Raw genomic sequence first — 21,544 nt, 5'->3', positions numbered from 1 at the left:
AACAATCAACAATGAACAGTACCGAACGAGAACAAGTTGAACTAAGAGGGGATATGACGTGAAAAAGTTAGCAGAGTGCTGGGGAGACGAAAAAAAAAAAATCCAGAACCATCGTTATATGAACAAGCAATTTGCTTAAACCAGCTGGAGAGCCAGTTCTTTATCAAGTGACCAGACTATATCAAAACACAATCAAGTGAACTGATATGACCAGAATAGAGGGATGAGCGCAAAACAACAAAAATATAAAAAAGAAATAAGAAGCCATACATTCTGAAGGGTTCAGAGAAATAAGATTGGTATGGCGTCAAAATATTAAGGAAGTACAACTAGAAAGTTAAATTACTATAGTCGGTTTCATTTCATCTGTTCGCCCTAGGATGAGGATGTGGCACATGCGCAAGGGTAGCATGCGATTGGCTGACAATCAACGTTTCCGACATCGTTGGCATGTTGTGATCAATATTAAATTATTTCTCCAATAACATTTTGAGTGTTTATATATACCAAGAACCCTCGCCTCATCTTATATATCACATACATTTGACGATACGTATCGATAACATATCATCACAAGAACACAAAAGAAGAGTTTATGTCAGAGAGTCTACTTAAACACAAACGAACGATGAGCTTGCAATAATCACAATTTATCTCACTGATATGGCCAAGGCTAACTTAGACTTATGCTAACAACCTGTTCAAATCACGAGATTTTCTTATTATTCAAACTTTATTTATATACATTTTCTCTGTATGCATATAAAATAACTATTTTAGTAATATCTATGCCCGTAAACTGATAAGTGACCTATAATATTGTTTATCGCTAGAACATGAAACATAAGCTTATTTTGCTGATCTTTTAAACACACACTCATTCCATCTCAGTCAAAATTTTTGTTTACTGTAACTTTTTTTGTTAATTCTGTCTATAAGTATCGTTGCAATGCCCAACAATAAAAAGAATATGTATATCTAGAATTATCTTTTATGCCGTATGTATGTCATCACACTCTAAGGTTGATGTGGGACTGAATGGGTTTTTAAACTTTTGTTTCGGTAAGTTATATGGCTAAATAGTCCCACAAGTGGCCAGTCATTGAGCTGTTATAATGATTTGTACGCTTAAGAAAAAATAACGTAAATATGCTGAGCATTCTGAAAAGAAAACCACATTACTTTTATTTTCATGTCATGTATTAACTGAAATTTCCCGCCTTCCAGCCAATACTGCAGTGACTGTTCCATTCGTCTCCCCCAGGCCTAAGACAGCCTCTTATAGACAACAGTATTTCGCGCTATTTCAGATATCAACCTATTCATGTCTTTTACATGCAAGAAATTATTATAGTAACTTTTGTTTACGCTGGCATAACGAAGTGTCTTTTTACTGACCTTCAATAAGATTAAAAATAATTACTGAAGCCCCATCTTTCGTATGCGTTTGACCTGAGTTCACTGTTACAAGCTCGTCATTCGTGTGCTTGTGCTTTCATATTATCACTACAAATCGTTGTTTATGATCTAAATAAGGTGGTATAACGGTTCTTTTTATATATAAGCATCAAGATGTACTAATGAAGAAATAGTTTTCATCTTTGTCAGAGTAAACCTACGACATCGAAAACATTAATTTCAGCCAATATAGAGCTATTTGTGCGTATTTCCACATCTACCAAGAACCTGTTTGTGAATGGACAAATGAAATGAAATAAACTGTAATATCGGCTTTAGCCATTTCTTATTAATTTATGAAAATGGACAACAGTCAGTTTATGAAGGGAAGGGTCAACGACAGACGTACTGTGTGAAATGAAGATAAAGAACTTGAGAAAAAACCAAAACAGACAATGACATGAGTGTTACAAAATCCGAGTAAAGGTGAGATTTTTTGGCTTGGTAAAATTTCTACATCATAAAAGATATGCAATTAAGGCAGTCAAGGTATAAGATGAATTTGATATACTGTATGTAGAACCAATAAAGGAGGCCTTATAATATACTGTATGTTGAACCAATAAAGGAGGCCTTATAATATTTTTGACACACGAATGAAAGGGATGAAAAGAAAATGCTGGTAATCCTTGAAAGCAAAATCACCTTCAGGTGAACTTCATGGGAACAAGGAAAACAATTAATTCAAGAAAGCAGCTCTGTGGAGACTGTAGGACAAGTGAAGGGCTGAATGTATTTCGAGGTACAGAATGTAACAGTTGGAGGTTTTTTTTATAAGGATCATGATTAACTTTGACACTCAAAGTAATCTGTTTTTAGAACTGATAATATCTATGAGCAAATAGTGAAATAAGAACCGAGGACAGGGAAGACCTAGGAGACAGCAAGATGTTTCGGTTTCCTTTAATAAATATTGTCTGATGCGTGTTCAAGGGCTTTTCTTTTACATAGGTATTAAGGATACGTGAGCTTACACAAAATTGGAGGAACTTCTGATACGGTGAGACAACATGATGGCTGGAAGTCGTATGGAAGATCTTGATGCAAGGGAGAAGGATTATGATGGACGTTGACACTCAATGCTGGAAAAAGCACGGAGATCTTAGAGACTAGTATAATTATGGTACTGTCATATACTGTAGTGAGGAGACAAGAGGACTGAGATAATCGCTATATGTGAAACTAGCAATAAGAAGACCATAAAGAGAAAGTCTCAGAGTATCAAGAGGTGGAGATTTATGTAGAGAGCTGAGTAAACTTATTTTACTTCTCACGTCTTGACTGGAAATCCTTTACTATGATCGTTGCCAGTGAATATTTTTTAAGGATGTATTTATGTAGGTATAAAAACGCAATTTCTTTTATTTAAAGCGTATTTGCTCACTCAGTATTTACAGATTGGATGCTGCGTCAATTCACTTACAATTCTCTTTTGAAAATTTGAAATGTAAGAATTTAATCAAAACCTAGTTTACAATTCAGAAATTACGGAACACAGCTTGAAAGCAAACTCAGTAGTTCTCGACGGATTTACAGTGGAAAATAAATATGAAGATCAAGTCCTTCATTTCTTCTCTCACCATTCTTTCCCCTAACTATTAAACAGTTTCCCCTTTTTCTCGAAGGCTTCTCCTCATGTATGAGCCCTGTAATTCCAGTCTATGTAACATGAAGTCCTTTGCAAAAGGTAACAGTCATGCTTTGTGGGACCCCTAAAACGTAAATGGAGTCTATGAAAACCATTAGTGATGAAAAACAATCATGCCATCTACTGGCACCCATCTCATAGAAAGTTTTTTTTAAAATACTCAAGCTGGAAATTTTTGCCGGCCAACGCCAATTCATGATGCATGAGTCTTCAGTAAAACCGACGCGAGTCTCCTCATTTTAAGAGAATTCCTTCCAAAAAAGAGCTCGTTCTGGGGTTTAAAGCGCATACTTCACCAGCGAAACCAACCTTTATTTTCTTATCTTTCCTTCGGTTCTGTTCGAAAGAGAAAAAGGAATGACAGTTTTTTTTTTTTTTTTTTTGCTTGAGCACGTGAATTTTACAAATCCCTTTTTACATAAAAGAAAAGTTAGACGTGAATAAGATGAAAAATTTCAGTTTTATTTGATAACGAACCTTACTTCTTTTTCAGTGTTTCTGTGACAATTGCCAGATATAAAACTGATGATATGGAAATGAGACCAACCTATGAATTTACGTAATCCGAGTAAAAAAACATTTATTGGCAAATTGATACCCGTTACAAAAGAAAGTCAAAAGTCTTTTTCCTTTTTGTGCTTTTTTTTTTACCTGCGACTGCACACTGGGAAAATTGTGAGATTTATAGTCCAATACAGTCTGCCGAAACAAAAATCTATAGGAATTCCGTGGGGGACAATTAAAATAAATGTTTTTTTCCGTATCTGAATAGAATTGTAGGTCATAAAACCAGCATATATATATATATATATATATATATATATATATATATATATATATATATATATATATATATATATATATATATATATATATATATATATATATATATATATATATATATATATATATATATATATATATATCTATATATATATATATATATATATATATATATATATATATATATATATATATATATATATATATATATATATATATATATATATATATATATATATATATATATATATATATATATATATATATATATATATATATATATATATATATATATATATATATATATATATATATATATATACACACATATATATATATATATATATATATATATATATATATATATATATATATATATATATATATATATATATATATATATATATATATATATATATATATATATATATATATATATATATATATATATATATATATATATATATATATATATATATACATATATATATATATATATATATATATATATATATATATATATATATATATATATATATATATATATATATATATATATATATATATATATATATATATATATATATATATATATATATATATATATATATATATATATATATATATATATATATATATATATATATATATATATATATATATATATATATATATATATATATATATATATATATATATATATATATATATATATATATATATATATATATATATATATATATATATATATATATATATATATATATATATATTATATATATATATATATATATATATATATATATATATATATATATATAATATATATATATATATATATATATATATATATATATATATATTATATATATATATATATATATATATATATATATATATATTTCTACCTGCCTTTTTCCCTTGACATGGCTCTAGAAGCTGCTAACCTTCAGTTGCCAGCATATGTTCCCGGGATGGCGGGATGGTGTTGCTTGACATCTCTTTGGGGTCCCCCAACCAAATATTGACCGGAACCTATTTTGCTTAGCCTTTTGAATACTCACTCCATGGTGGGATTTAACATCACTTTTTTAAAGTGTCAAGAAATATCTATTTGGAAGTGTGGTGCATTACTCCCACATCCATAAGATTGAATTTGGTGTATACATTAGCCAAACGATTTGTCCTATCATTAGATATCTAATTATAAATGCCTACGTTTTCCATTCGTCCCTTTGGTTCGAGATAATGTTGGACATATAAAAAACCAGCATTCGGATTATTCTACCCATTCGTAGTCTCCAATATTGTGCTTTATACTTTTTATACAATGTCTACTTCCCATTTTTTCCTAGGCTTCTGTTTATTTTTTCCTTATCTATTTTTCCATACTACTAATTTCGTTCTAACCTTGGTTATTTCGTCATCATTTAGCGGATACAACTCCAGATTTTTTCTCATTGCCTTTGGCATATTATTTTTATTTTTATCATGTAAAAATTTTTTCATCTTTATCTTGCTTATTGGTGTTTCCCTCTAGTTCTGTTCTTGTTTTTATGCAACATACTTATTACTTTCGGAATACTGTTTTTACACATTTATTTTCCACCTCTATATATTGCTTTATCTGCTGTGGCCTGTTCACCTGGTATTACGTTGGGCTTCAGGCTTTTAAGTACACACTGGGAATCTTCATCCTTACTTTCAAACCGGCTTTATGGTTATAAGGAAAATAACTGGCCCTGTGATACCCTTTGCAGATCAAAGATAGCCATAAAATAAGGTGAACAATTATTTTGTCGTATTAACTTTAGCATTTTTTTTCGACCGGGATAATAATAAAAATTGCATATATTTTGCTTGGGTTGTGCGTTTGAGATTATAAGCATGATGTTTCACAGATTTATTTGATCAGCAAAGTGTTCCATCTGTTTTCGCTTTTCTATTTTCAACTTTCAATAACAATGTGACTGCTGCCTTGAAGTTAAGGTAGTATGATAGCCCGATAATGCAATGATTAGCATAAATGAATTATCATTTTGCAACTCTTAATGGCGTACTAAAGCGAAATGTAGATGTGATGAAACTTAAGGACTGCGATAATATTTCCGATAGATACAAATAGCTGAGCGTTGATAGAGAAAATATACGGTAGGAACGAAAGAACGTTTTGACAGAAATCCTAGTATTTGCGAACGAGGTGAACTATATTAAAGAAATAATAGTGTATAATACGAGTATTTCAGACCATAATGTCATAGAATTAACAGTCCGTTCCAAAGCATATGAAAACAGAGATAAGCAAGAGAAGAAAAAATGGGAAGGATATGGAAAATATAATTTCTATAGTAAAATATAAATTGGTCAAAAATAAATGAAGAATAATCCAAAGACTGGGAAAACATATTCGTAAGTGATAATATACAGGTAAATACGGATATATTATATAAAATATTAGAGGAAATCGTGGAAAAATATATACCGAAGAAGAAAAGTAAACATCAGTCACGCATACCAAGAGACAGAAAGATCTTGCTCCAGAAAATCAGAAAGTGGAAAAAAGGTCTTGCAAAAGAAAAGAATGCATGGAAAGTGATGGAGCTAAAAAGTAAGATAGAAAATGTAGAACAAAAGATTATAGGCTACAGTAAAAAAAGAAAAGAAAATCAGGACCTTGAAGAAAGGACCCTACAAAATATCAAACAAAACCCCAACATTTTTTACTCATATGCAAAAAAGATTAATAAAATAAGAGTAGAAATAGGCCCTCTAAGAATTGAATGGCGATTAACAAATGAAAAAAAGGAAATATGTAACATATTAGCAGAAAGATATAAGAGTGAATTCACACCTAGAATTGCTAATGAAGATATTGATACAGAAATAAGAGATGAAAATCGTGAATATTTATCGGACATAGATATTACTGAAGCCGATATTGTGCAGGCTATTAATGAGATTAAAAATGGATCAGCAGCAGGACCTGATGGTGTTCCTGCCATTTTGTTAAAGAAAGTGGTTCATTCAATTGCAAAGCCGCTCGCAATATTATTAAGACAAAGTATACATACAGGCAAAATTTATGATGAGCATAAATTTGTGTATATTACCCCAACTTTCAAAGGTGGATCAAGACTAGAGTTAAGTAATTATAGGCCTGTGAGTCTGACACCTCATATTATGAAAGTTTACGAAAGGGTAATGAAAAAATATATAATGAAACATTTAATGAAAAATAGTTTGTTTAATATAGGACAGCATGGTTTTGTACCCGGAAGAAGTACACAATCCCAACTGTTACTCCACCATGAAAGCAAATATAAAAATATGATAAACGAAAAAGATACGGATGTGGTTTACCTAGAATTTGCAAAAGCTTTTTACAAGGTAGACCATAATATATTAGCGAAAAAAATTAGAAAACATAACATTGTGGATAAAGTAGGAAGATGGATAAAAGAATTTTTGCAAAATAGAAAACAGATAGTGATTGCTAACAATGAGAAATCGGATGAAGCTATGGTAATATCCGGTGTGCCACAAGGTACGGTGTTAGCTGCATTGCTGTTTGTGATTATGATTGCAGACATAGACAGTAATGTTAAGGACTCAGTAGTGAGAAGTTTCGCTGATGACACAAGAATAAGTAGAGAGATTAATTGTGATGAAGATAGGAACTCACTACAAAGAGACCTAAACAATATATACAAATGGGCAGAGGTAAACAGGATGGTATTTAACTCTGATAAATTTGAATCAATAAACTATGATGATAAAGAAGGAATGCTATATGCATGTAAAGGACCTAATAATGTGACAATCACTAATAAGGAAGCAGTTAAAGACTTTTGTGTGATGTTGAATAGGAATATGTTATGCAATGACCAAATAGCAATAATATTGGCAAAATGCAAAGCAAAAATGGGAATGTTGTTCTGGCATTTCAAAACAAGAAAAGCCGAACACATGATTATGCTTTATAAAATGTACGTACATAGTCCACTTGAATATTGCAATATAATATGGTACCCTCACTACCAAAAGGATATTGCACAAATAGAGAGTGTACAAAGGTCCTTTACAGCTAGAATAGAAGAAGTTAAGGACCTTGACTACTGGGAAAGACTACAATTCTTAAATTTATATAGTCTTGAAAGGAGAAGAGAACGCTACATGATTATCCAGGCATGGAAACAGATAGAAGGAATTACTGAAAACATCATAGAGCTAAAAATATCTGAAAGAGCAAGAAGAGGTAGATTAATAGTGCCCAAAACTATACCAGGAAAACTAAGGAAAGCACACAGGACATTAATCCACCACTCACCAGCATCGATAATGCAGCGTCTATTCAATGCGCTACCAGCTCATCTGAGAAACATATCAGGAGTGAGCGTAGATGTGTTTAAGAAAAAGCTTGACAAATATCTAAGATGCATCCCAGACCATCCAACACTGGAAGGTGCAAAATATACCGGAAAATGCATTAGCAATTCTCTGGTAGACATCAGAGGTGCCTCACACTGAGGGACCTGGGGCATCCCGAACGAACTGTAAGGTCTGTAAGGGACTAAAGGACTACAGGCTTAGTTTTCTGAGAAGAATTGTCGGCTTTAATGATTAGTCAGTAACATATTTCATATCAACTATAATAACAGAGACCGCTTCCTTAATGAGATATACAAACCAGTGGGACATCCGCGATCTTTAATAGCAATAAAACTTGGAAAGTCATCGAACAAGTTTAACTCTTGTGATAAAAGAGATATTTGCTATTCGGAAAACTAGATTTTTAGGAAAAGAGAAATCTCACAGAGGAGGCCATATCTATTATCTTGAATGATATACTTGGTAAAAAGTTAGCATATCAGCCAATAAAGTGAAGAATAATCTCTCTCTCTCTCTCTCTCTCTCTCTCTCTCTCTCTCTCTCTCTCTCTCTTTCTCTGTATTATATATTGTTGAGGTGAATAAGCACTCAAATATTTAACTTTGAAATTCAATTCTCCTGAATGCATAAACTTTGCACATCATGTAAAACAACAGGCGTGTGAACTGCCCAGCTCTTGCTATCATTAATATATATGTTAATGGCTCTCCCACGTCAAGAAGGGCCATCTTTTATTGGTGTATCTGTCTTAAGAACAGAATCAATCATCTTACTTCTTTAAGAAGTCTTTGGTAGTGTGGCTCATCCCTGGGTCAGCAAATCCCTTCTCCTTTGTCGTCTTTTCTCACTAAACCTATCTTTATACAAAGGCTTACTGAAATTGAACACTGTCGTACAAAACTGGACTTTATTTGCAAATTTAACGAAAGAAATTCAATAAGAGCTACGGTCATGAAATGGAGTGATTCACATCCCCTATCAATAGAAAACATAACTAAAGGAAGTGCTGTTTCAAAACAAGCACTTGACTAATTCTATTTCAAGCAATACTAGTGATTAACACCCTGGTCATCAAACAAAGTAATAAGGCCATCACAATATACGTCCTAAGGTATGTAAGAGTAAAATCACCACTTCTCAAATATTCATCCTCTCAGGACGAAACTCGAATTCCTGTTAAAAAAACATATCAATATATTAAAACCTGAAATGGTGTTAGCTGTCATGAATTTCCCAAACAAAAAAATGCACAAATGGGAAAATTCCTTATGTAGACATTGATCAATTTCATTGCCTCCCAAGCTGGGGTTTTCCCTCTAAAGTCTGGAAAAGATATAAATGTCACTGGGCGATCTTGCTTACTTTTTCTATGGCCCAGATAATGTATCTTCATAGTGGCGTTTCTTTAAACACTACACCAGGCTAAAAGCACATATCAGCCACCCAATATCGAGGCAGTCTCCCTGTGAGAGTCACTGTTCCTCTCATAAATATCCCATGGGAGATCACACACACACACACACACACACGCACATACCCTAACGGAACCTGGGCACTTCTGGCAGATCGGTTCAAAGTTCTATCACGCTGTTCCCATGCGCTTGGATCGTGACAGGCCCAAATGCACTTGAGGGAAAAGTGCCACTGCCAGGCCAGCACATAGTTCTCCACTGCTGACCCAAGTCAATCCACACTTAATAGGAGCTTGGACCACCTATTTTCTGGAAGCCCTCGCCCAATCGAAAGTTCAGTAAGGGCCAACTCCAAAATCATAGCAAAACATATGAATTAAATACAAAAATTATGTTTTGTATGCACGGTTGTTATTCCAATAACAGTTCATTTATGGAACGCAACACTTGAAATCTTCCATTCTTGATGGTTTAGATATTCTGGAAGGCTTGCTATTGTACAAGCCCATGCTAATCTTCACATCTTGAATTCCTGGTGATCCAATTATGATGAACGGCCTGCGACTGCACAAGCCCATGTTGAATGCGGTGGTCACAAAGTCTTTTCACCAAACAGATGCCCCCCATCAACAATGGCAATTTGTAGACGTGCCACCTGACATCTCTCCAAAAACCCCGAATCCTTTGAAGTGGTGTATAACGTAAGTTGGTCATGTCGACAGTCAACCCAAAAAGGTAGCTAGTCTACTTACTATGCCATACTATTACTGAAATATTAAATACACTAGGGCAAAGGTCATACGATAAAACTGTGAAGCGATTCCAAGTTGCTAACTGGAATTTCTACAATCAACCCAAGGTACACTAACTTTAAGATATTACCAATACAAATGCTCCTTACAGTAAAAAATTATCTGAGAACCATACCAATATACTGAATTAATTAAAGGCAATTCTAAACATCTGAGAGGTAAAATATCTCGTAAAGTCATCAAAGTTTTACCCTGGTTAGCAAATACTGTCAATACTTGCTCAATTCTCAGATAAACAGCAATTGACACACTGGCAATCACTCCTATGATCATAACAACTACAATTACCAATGGCACAGCCCTCTTATTCTAAAAGAGAACTGAAAAATCCAAATATGGAAATCATATTGAAGTCTTCCTAATCCTATCCTAAACCCTAACTGATTTACCCAAACCTGTAACAGATCAGACAAATTCCGTCCAATATACTAATTACCCCTCAAAAAAATCTTAAGTAACAAAACTTTATTCTGTAACACTATACTCAAAGATATTGAATCCAACGACTACTATACCTCATAATATTCTTACACAATAACACATGGGCCTAACCTCACTACGAAATTAGCCTACGCAACGATTCCCAAAGTCATGTGAATGCAAGAATTTAGCATAAAAACAAAAGCAAGAATCTCTAAGATACCCACTCTCGAAACGGGAAGGAAAAATAAAACAAATAAAAAAGATATTCATATATCTATAAAACTCTACGGTATTTTGCACTTAATTTTAACTAAGTATTGCAACACATAAGAGCAAAAACTGCACTCGGACAATTTAAGATTTGTATAACCCTACGGACTAACGTCCTCCCCAGTTAAAAAAAAACTACAAGTTACGCCCATTTCAAATCCATTAAAAAACAGAGAAAAAAAGATAAAAAGAAAAAAAAAAATTATCATAACCACAGCACAACATGGGAATTAACCCATAAGATTCCCATTACCCTGCTTTTTAATTTTAGATATATGTGTCATCCGAGACACACCCGTGTTTTAATCTAGCACAACAAATCTATTCCCCTTCTTTGCTTCTAGTATGCAGAAAGGGCCTTCAAATTTAGGACCCAGCTTATAGTTCAACTGATTCCTGACTTTATTTTCACAAAAACCCTATCTTCCACAGCAACTTTAACTCTATCTGGCTTTGCATTGCTCCTATCTACCATGTCTCGCTTTCCCATTTCAAGGTTCTTAGCAAGACGAGCAAACCTCTCTTTCGCGGTGCATAAAAGCACCCTGATTGTTTCATCACCTGATGGAATAGGCAATAAATCGAATGTGCCCCTCGCTGGGTAAACAGACAGCGCCTCATTGGGAGACAAGCCAATGGTATCACTAATCATCATACTTATACTATGTTGCACCTGTGGAATATATCGATCCCAGTTTACGTCATTACCCCCTTCGGTCATCCGAAGAGCTTCAATGACTTTCCTATTTGCCCATTCACACAGCCCATTAGCCTCTGGTCAATAGGGAATAATAGCAACCTTCCGAATGCCCATTACATCTGCATGACACTCTAATGTCCTATTCACAAATTCTCTACCATTATCTGTAATCAGAAACTCTGGAACCCCATAACGTCAAATATAACCATTAAAGAATGCGACTGCCACCTCTTCCGCTGTTTTACGCTTCAACAGAAAAATCTCTACGAACCTAGGTAATTTCTCAACAACCACCAACAGGTGCCTATGGCCATAACTAGGTTCACAGAAACGACCAATGTGAGCATGTTTTTCCAAAAGAATTATCCCTGTACATTCTGATAAATTTTCTCAATCCCCAAGTGTGGACTGCCAGACCTACTGTAAACAATATCTAGCACCGTAGGTACTAAACTCTTGGGAACAACAATTTGTGTCGTATAGCCCTTGTCCTCACTATTCCTCAATCTGTATCTAATCTTCCTAACTAACAAATTACCCTCTGATTCAAGCCCTGCAAAAGGTAGCTTATAACCCTTCCTAACTAATTCCCCTCTAAGAAATGCTTTTGCGTCTCCCAGAATCTCATCTTCAACTTGCTGAGATTCTACTAAACTAACTTCCTAATCTATGCTATCTCCCAATACATAACATACATGAGTATCCTCTGCATCAGAAAAACTTCTACCCTCTATATAACTAAGCTTAGCATCAAAATCCCTGATTGTCAGATACCACCGAGCTCTTTTTGGAGAAAGATCCGGCTTATTAAAAAAATCCAACAATGGCTTATGATCAGTCAGAACCTTTGTTTGATTGCCAAATACTAAGATTTTAAAGTGTATCAAACTATACACTACAGAAAAATATGCCTCTTTGTCTACTACAGACCGTAGCCATTCATTACTACCTACAGTCTTAAACTTCCTACTGTAAAATGCAATCAGATGAAGTCTTCCATCGAACTTCTACATAAGGCATGCCCCCATACCATCATAACTAGCGTCCGTTACAACGTGAAATGACGTTCCAAATCAGGACACTTCAACAGTGGGTGATTTATTACAACATTCTTAACCTTCTGAAAATCTAATTGCTGTCCATCTCCCAATACAAACTACACCTCATCCCTCAGGACATCTGTCAAGGGAGATGCCAGAGCAGAAAAACCCTTTACAAATCTATGGATAAGTCCAGCCATGCCTAGGAATGACAGAATCTGCTTTTTATTCTTGGGAGTAGCTAAATCCACAATTGCCCTAACTTTATCATTATTTTTACTCTAACATCCTCTTTAGAAATGACATGACCTAAATATATTATCTGCCTCTTGAGAAAATTACGCTTAGCTAATTTTATCTTCAAACCCACTAATCTAAGACTCCTAAAACCACCCTAACAACTTCTAAATGTTCTTCTACTGAATCAGTGGCAACTAAGATATTGTTCATGTATGTACTTCCCTAACAAGCAATGCAAAACTGTATTCATTAGCCTAGTAAATGTCATCGGACTGCCTGATAAACCAAACGGCATTCTCATGAACTAATAACGCCCTTTCAGCAAAGAGAAAGCCATGTACTCTCAACTCTCCTCGCTAAGTGGTATACAAATTCCTTGCATCAGATCAATTGAGGAGTAAATGTTCTTGCCCCCAATTTCCAAAAATAAGTCTGGCAAACACGCCACAGGGTAGCGATCAGGAATGATTTTCTCGTTCAACTTCCTATAGTCCACATAAACTCAGGCCGAACCATCCTTCTGAGGGACTCCCAACAACAGAAAATTAAAAGGTGAGGAACTGGGCCTAACAATGCCTCCTTCCTCCCACTTATTAACCTCTTGCTCTACCTGTTCTCTAATCTTAAAAGGAATACTATATGAAGGAACAAAAATAGGCTTAGTCTTGTCCTCCAACTGAATCTTGTGTTCTAACACATTTGTTAATCCTAACTTATCCCCTTTTAGTGCGACTATGTCCGCAAACTCGGCCAGAACATCTTCTACACCTTCAGCATATTCTTTATAATCAGCATTGGCTAACTGATCCTTAAAAACCTGCCTTCTAGCCTTTAAATCTGCTTCTGAAAAACTACAAAAATCCCCGAAAATACTTACTGAATTATCTTCATCGACCCAGTCAACAAAGTCGATTGCATAAGTACCCTTCTGATAATTGCAAACTGAATCATAACAGTTTAGCAATTCCACCCAAGTGTCCCCTGAACTTGACACGCTATTTATAGACCCGTACATAATACCCCCTTCAGCTTCTCGCTACATTCATCCACACACATATGTCTGGATTTATGCACTCCTTTCACTCTAACTTTCACCATTGCAACCGTACCAGGACCAAGCACCACATCATCTGTCAAAACCCCTTATAACATTTCTCATCCCCCGACACATGTTCAGCATCCACCTGCAGGTCCTCATGTACACCCAATCCATCCACATCCTTCGTCCCACTCACATGTCCCCTCATAAGGCACAAACACCCCAGGTACTCCCACAGTTATACCACATATCCCACCATAAACCGAGATTTTCCCTCTCCGACTTGCCAGATGACCCAGTAACAAAGTATTGCCCAAAGCACCCCTTGTATAACCAAAAATGGTTCTGTCAAAGATCTACCCCCGAGATATAAATCTACAGCTACGTATCCCTAAATTCGTAAACTATTTGCTTGAACATCACATACAGTTTCTCTAGCAGGTCTCAAATAGCGATCGGGAAACATTGATCTGAACAATTCATAAGTCATCAAATTGCTACTGGCTTTGACCCTGACAGTTCCCCAAGAAGTCCTATATCCCAAGAAACACTCATCCAGTTTTCCTTTACAACTGGTCAGTCTTTAGACAATGTCCGCCGATCACAAGATCCCCTAAAAAAATTCGAGTGAGGAACTTTCTTACTTGAGCTACCAAAATTCTGAAATGCAGGCCTACCCTTGTACTGTCTCCGAGACCGACAGGACCGCCAAGGATAACTATAACTTTTACAACTGCCACAATATTTAACACAGCAAAATCTCTTAATGTGTCCCCGCATATTAAAATTAAAGCAACAAACCCGTGGAGGCCGAGAACTTAAGCCAACCATCGATCTTTGGCTATTCCGACTTCCAACAAAATCCTTCGAACCATGGACTGAATTTCCGTGCCCTACATAACCATAGGCTGATCTAAGGAATCTCTGATCACTATTTCCTCTCCTCATTTTCGCAACTTTCTTCTTCGTAAGTAAAGTCATTAACTTATTCTTGGCTGATCACAAATGCAAAAAATTCCCAAGTCCTGCAAAACGACACCCCTTACAGAAAAACACAAGAAAAAACAATTGCCCCTGAAAGAATTCCCATACAACACGAAACCTAGAATGTTAATTCCCTTTACTCTAACAATTAATTCCCAAAACTCAAAAGAAGGTACTAATCAAACCCACCATTAAATCCAAAGTTAATTAAACCCATAACTAAATTCAAAATTAACTGAACCCTCAATTCAGTTGAAAATTAAGTAAGCCCAAAATTAAATTCAAAATTAATTAAACCCAAAATTAAATTTAACCCCAAAATTAAGTTCAAAATTAATTAACTCCACAATTAAATCCGAAGTCCCATGGGAAAAAACTGGCTGAATGCACAGGTGATTTGCAAAAGTGGGTCAAACTCAATTCGAGTTTTCAAGGACAAATAAAAAAAAAAAAAAACACTCAGTCCCCCAAGTAAAGAGATTGGGAATCTACCATCCGTATAGAAAATGGAACTCGAACAGACGAGGAGAGAGAGAGAGAGAGAGAGAGAGAGAGAGAGAGAGAGAGAGAGAGAGAGAGAGAGAGAGAAGAATTCATCCCCTCTCCCTGGTGCAACAACCCACTCTCCCTATCACCCCGCCCCAAGGTATGCCGAAGTACACAGATAAAGCGCTGAGCTTAAAAACCCATGAGACTCACTTGCCTCTCCTGTCTCCAAGGTAAAAGCGATTGCTGAGTAAGCTTATAGCAACTACTCCCACTTTACATATATGCACATATCCACCCAAATAACACACGTACGTGTGTAATTATAAAAAAAAAAAATTAGAAAAAAACAGTTTAAAAAACACTAAGAAATGTATACACACTTGCATAAGAAATATTTACACGCCGTAATTCAACAAATGTCAAATAAATTACTAACCAGTTATCAAAGTCCCCAGAGATAATACAACAATAAAATGTTCTCTTTATTAATCCCTAAACGCCGATGCAAACTGCCGATTGCTATATATAAAACATATAAGACACACCCAAAATTCAAATGCACTGCATAAGGGTATGGCAGAGAAGGCAAGAGACTCCACCCAAACTAATGACGTCACTGACACGTCACTCAGGGGATGACATCACTACAACCACTGCCCCAGAAATTATTTGCAGTGTGATGAAAAACCCACAAGCGGTCAAGATGCTGCAATTACTTCATACTATACACATTATCTATGTCTAAAGACTTCCCAGTATGAACTAACGCCCCATTAATACCAATATTAAAACCCTGCGCCCCGTGACGCATAATTAAAACACATACAGAGAGTCGCCTCGAGAAAAAGACTGATTCAACCACGCCTCACTTCATTAGCTTCCTAAGCTGAATAGTCGACCCCAACAAAACCTATTCTGAGATGCCAATACCAGAATTTAATAAAATATGTCTCTTCGGAAGCGTAACACTAACTATCTATTTATCTATCTATGTCTAACCCGCTGCCAACCACTGTTAATGGCTCTCCTGGGTCAAGAAGGACCATCTTTTATTGGTGTATCTGTCTTAAGAACAGAATCAATCATCTTACTTCTTTAAGAAGTCTGTGCTAGCACGGCTCATCCCTGGGTCAGCAAATCACTTCTCCTTTGTCGTCTTTTCTCACTAAACCTATCTTTATACAAAGGCCTACTGAAATTGAACACTGTCGTACAAAGCTAGACTTTATTTGCAAATGTAACAAAAGAGATTCAGCAAAACCTACGGTCATGAAATGGAGTGATTCACACCCCCTATCAATGCAAGACATAACTAAAGGAAATACTGTTTCACAAACATGCATATGACTGATTCTATTCTAAGCAATACTAGTGATTAACACCCTGGTCATCAAACAAAGTAATAAGGCCATCACAATATATGTCATAAGGTATGTAAGAATAAAAGCACCACTTCCCAAATATTCGTCCTCTCAGGACGAAACTCGAATTCCTGTTGAAAGAAACATATCTATATATTAAAACCTGAAATGGTGTTAACTGTCATGAATATCCCAAACAAAAAAATGCACAAATGGGAAAATTCCTTATGTAGACATCGATCAAATTCATTGCCTCCCAACCGGGGGTTTTCCCCTCTAAAGTCTGGAAAAGATATAAATGTCATTGGGCGATCTTACTTACTATTTCTATGGCCCAGATTATGTATCTTCATAGAGGCGGTGTCTTTAAACACTACACTAAGCTAACAGCACATATCTGCCACCCAATATCGAGGCAGTCTCCCCGTGAGAGTCACTGTTCCTCTGGCGGATCAGTTCAATGTTCTATCACGCTGTTTCCATGAGCTTGAATTGTGACAGACCCAAATGCGCTTTTGCATAAGTTATACTGCCAGTTGAGCACATAGTTCTCACTGCTGACCCAAGTCAATCCAGATATATTATATATATATATATATATATATATATATATATATATATATATATATATATATATATATATATATATATATATATATATATATATATATATATATATATATATATATATATATGAAAAGCTCATAGGTCACAGATATTTTATTTATTACAATACACTGTAGATTTTTGATCAGTGAGTGTGGCTAAATGCATTGTAAAGAGCCTTGAGAGAATGCTTGACTGGTGTGTGGCACGCATCCTGATTAGGAAAACTGTTTGCCTGTCAAACGCATCAGATATTCTTGAGATGAGAGAATATCCCTGCCTGGCAACAAGACTTTATGAGTTTGTTCGCTGGAAATGTCCAGTTTCCAGAGAATTCGTTCATATGTGTGTTTTTTTGGGGGGCGGAGCCCCAGCATGTGAAGGTATTAGTTATCAAACAAATTTTCATTCGGTGATTAACACAGAATCTTGATAGAAGCCTTCGGTGAAGGCTCTTGTGGTTTGAGACCTGTCGATTAAGACTGTGAACATTGCTGTTTGGAGGTAGGAAACATTTTATATTTCCCAAACTGTAGGTTGTTCTTTTCATTTAAGATATATCCCACTTGTATCTGGCACTTTTTACAATGTGTACTTTGTAAGTAACATGGGAGGAATTCCCATATCTTTATTTTTATACATTTGTTTAACAAGGGTTTTATTTGACTTATTCAGATGTTTCGGTGATTAAGAGGCATAAGATGTACTCATTGGGGGTATTAGATTAATGTAAATCTTTCCCTTTATTTTTGGCTTTAAGTAAATTTAGATCAGCCTTGTTTCTTTTTAGTTTTAAGTATTATTCCTAAGGAACGCCAGTGCTTTGTAAAAATTAAGTGTAGAGTGATTTCCAAGTATTTGTTTACAGTTTTCATGCTTCCCCCCTGCTTGTTTACATTTATTAACTATAGTATTAACAACTGTTCTATTATTTTATTTTTCGAGTGCCGCTGGACACTTGTGGCCAACATTTGGCCATGAACGCCGTGGCCCGATCAGAGCGGGTTTAACTTCTCCCTTGATTATTACTCAGCTGGCGCCTTTGGAATATTATCTTGGCATCCTCAAAATAATTTTGGATTTATGCCGTCCTTCGTGGGTGCTCTCTTGTCACCTACGACGTGAGTTTCCTACTCTGTACGTGGCTCGCAGGTACTTCTGTCACCTGCAACGTCTTATCTGTTGTTGCCCTGGTGACAAGGAGTTTCTCAGGGAGTTGAAGGTGTCGCTGTTCTCCATCATCAACAGGAGTTGAATTGCCATGTATTCACTTCTGCCAGGACGCCTTCAAAGCTGCTGCTGGGAGCAAGTTTGCTCGTGAGGAGGCCTGTAGGGTGGTCATACCTATGCAGGATTGAATATCTCTGTTTTCGTGGATGGGACCGTTTTAGACGCTGGTATTTGACCTGGTGTGTGTGTGTGTGACCTCTCTTGGCAGCAGAGGTAGCAGTTGGGTCACGGCCTTCATATTGCTTCGTTTTTCTGTTAATGTGAGATTATTGTTCAAATATTAATATATGTTATCATTTAATATGTTTAGTCGTTCTTATGTTGCAACGGTAGTGTCCACTGACAGTTAAATTATATTATCGTGTTAAGGTTCATTGGAGTTTAGTTTTGTGGTGATAGGTGGGAGATTTATTCTCTGCCATCCTTCACTCACTGTTAGCATTAGGTTATTGTGTTCCGGTCTGGCCAGCAAAAGTGTTGGATCCAACCGAGTATTTTTTTAATCTAATTCTCCTTACTTTGTTAGGGCTTAGCTTTATTAGCTGCAGGTAATCCTATGGGATTTGTAAAGGACCGGTATTTGTCCGATTTTTCTTTAGTCTTTAAGTTATTTTCAGACTCAAGGTTGATTTAAATATATCGTTTCTTTAGGTAATAAATATTGTTAAGTTTTCTCAAGTGTTTATTGCTTCCACTGACTGATACACACTACAAAAGTGTGTATTAAAGACCTGCACCACAACCCAAAAGAGCTTGTAATAGGAGGAATATACTGAACTTAACTCATTTTGACCTGTTGTGGGGAAATTATTTAGAGAGAATAATAAGTTGAATATGATGGACTGTAACATGTTTGATCCTTGGGTGAGCATTAGTATTCCATTTTATTTCATATTTTATTTCTTGCAATTCAGTTATGTTAGATTATTGTCAAATAAATTATGAAGAGCCTTGAGAGAATGCTTGGCTGGTGTCTGACATGCATCCTGATTAGGAAAACTGTGTGCCTGTCAAATGCTTCAGATATTCTTGACGCATGAGAACATCCCTGCCTGGCAACAAGACTTTATGAGTTTGTTCGCCGGAAATGTCTGGCTTCCGGAGAATTCTTTCATACGTGTGTTTTTTTTTTTCGGGTGGAGCCCCAGGGTGTGAAGGTATTAGTTATCAAACAAATTGTCATTCTGTGATCAACAAAGAATCTTGATAGAAGCCTTCGGTGAAGGTTCTTGTGTTTCAAGATCTGTCGATTAAGACTGTGAACACTGCTGTTTGGAGGTAGGAAACATTTTATATTTCCCAAACTGTAGATTGTTCTTTTCATTTAACATATATCTCACTTGTATCTGGCACTTTTTAAACTGTGTGTACTTTATAAGTAACATTGGAGGAATTCCCATATCTTTATTTTTATACATTTGTTTAACAAGGGGTTTATTTGACTTCTTCAGATATTTCATTGAGGAAGAGGCATAAGATATACTCATTGGGGGAATGTATTAGACTTGACATGTTTGACCTATTGCAGGGAAATTATTTAGAGAGAATAATTAGTTGAATATGGTGGACTATAATATGTTTGATCATTTGGTGAACATTAGTATTTCATTTTATTTCATATCTTGTTTCTTGCAATCCAGTCATGTTAGATTATTGTTAAATAAATTATTTTGGATAACGGTTGTTTCACTGTAGACCTAAGAGAGAGAGAGAGAGAGAGAGAGAGAGAGAGAGAGAGAGAGAGATGCATGGCATGTGCGTATGTACAAATGTACGATGCCAGTAGCAACTTTGATGCGGTCACTATCAAGTTATCAATAGATGGGAATTCTTGATTGGTAGCAAAGGTAAGCAATGGGATTAACTCTTTGTAGGGTAACGAAATTTTTGGTTGGCAGCGGGAACTACGCTTGGGTATATTATAGTGATTAGGTATGCTTTTGAAGAGACTTATCTTATGAGGAAATTGAGATTTTTAGGCATTAGGGTGTGCCTTTTTGGGTAGTATGCGTGCCTCTCTCTGCTTACTAAGGGAATTTCTGCAGTCAGACGAGCTGGCACTGTTGATCGAGTCAGTTGTATGGGGACTTGCGTTGTGAGTGTTGAGTGAGTGCTTTTGAAAGATCAGGAAGTGTTTTTTTTTTAGGTTAACAACGTTTCTTGGTGCCATTGTGGTGAAAAGGGGTTACGTGAGTGTTACTGTTTTTTTTCTTGTTAGTTACCTGTAATGGGGGCTAATTAATGGAGAGTTATGTTGCTTTATGGTTACATCACGAAGATGGTGTGTGGAGCTTTCATTAGGAACGGTGGCGATCTTATGATGTCATTGAGAGCACTGCTCATTTTAGTCCGGGGTTGGCTTGACACTTATTCCATTCTCTCTGTGTTCACATTTGCGTTAGTGTTACATTAAGGGATTGTTCCATTTTCGGTGTTGGGGGTTTGCTGAATTTTTAACAAGTTTTTTTTCTCCTTTCTCTTCCTGCTTTTGTGGAATTATATAAAGTTCAGATCGGGTTGGAAATTTGGAACTTGGAAGATTATCCAATCGATACTATGACTGGGGCTAACAGAGATAAGGTTAAGTTTGCAATGTTGCACAAATTTACATCCGTAAATGTGGGAGTTCAGCCTTTTCTGGGGCTGGTTAATGGCTTTCT

Source organism: Macrobrachium rosenbergii, chromosome 2 (genome assembly GCF_040412425.1).
Source record: "Macrobrachium rosenbergii isolate ZJJX-2024 chromosome 2, ASM4041242v1, whole genome shotgun sequence".
Taxonomy (NCBI): domain Eukaryota; kingdom Metazoa; phylum Arthropoda; class Malacostraca; order Decapoda; family Palaemonidae; genus Macrobrachium; species Macrobrachium rosenbergii.
This window is presented reverse-complemented; position numbering follows the sequence as displayed.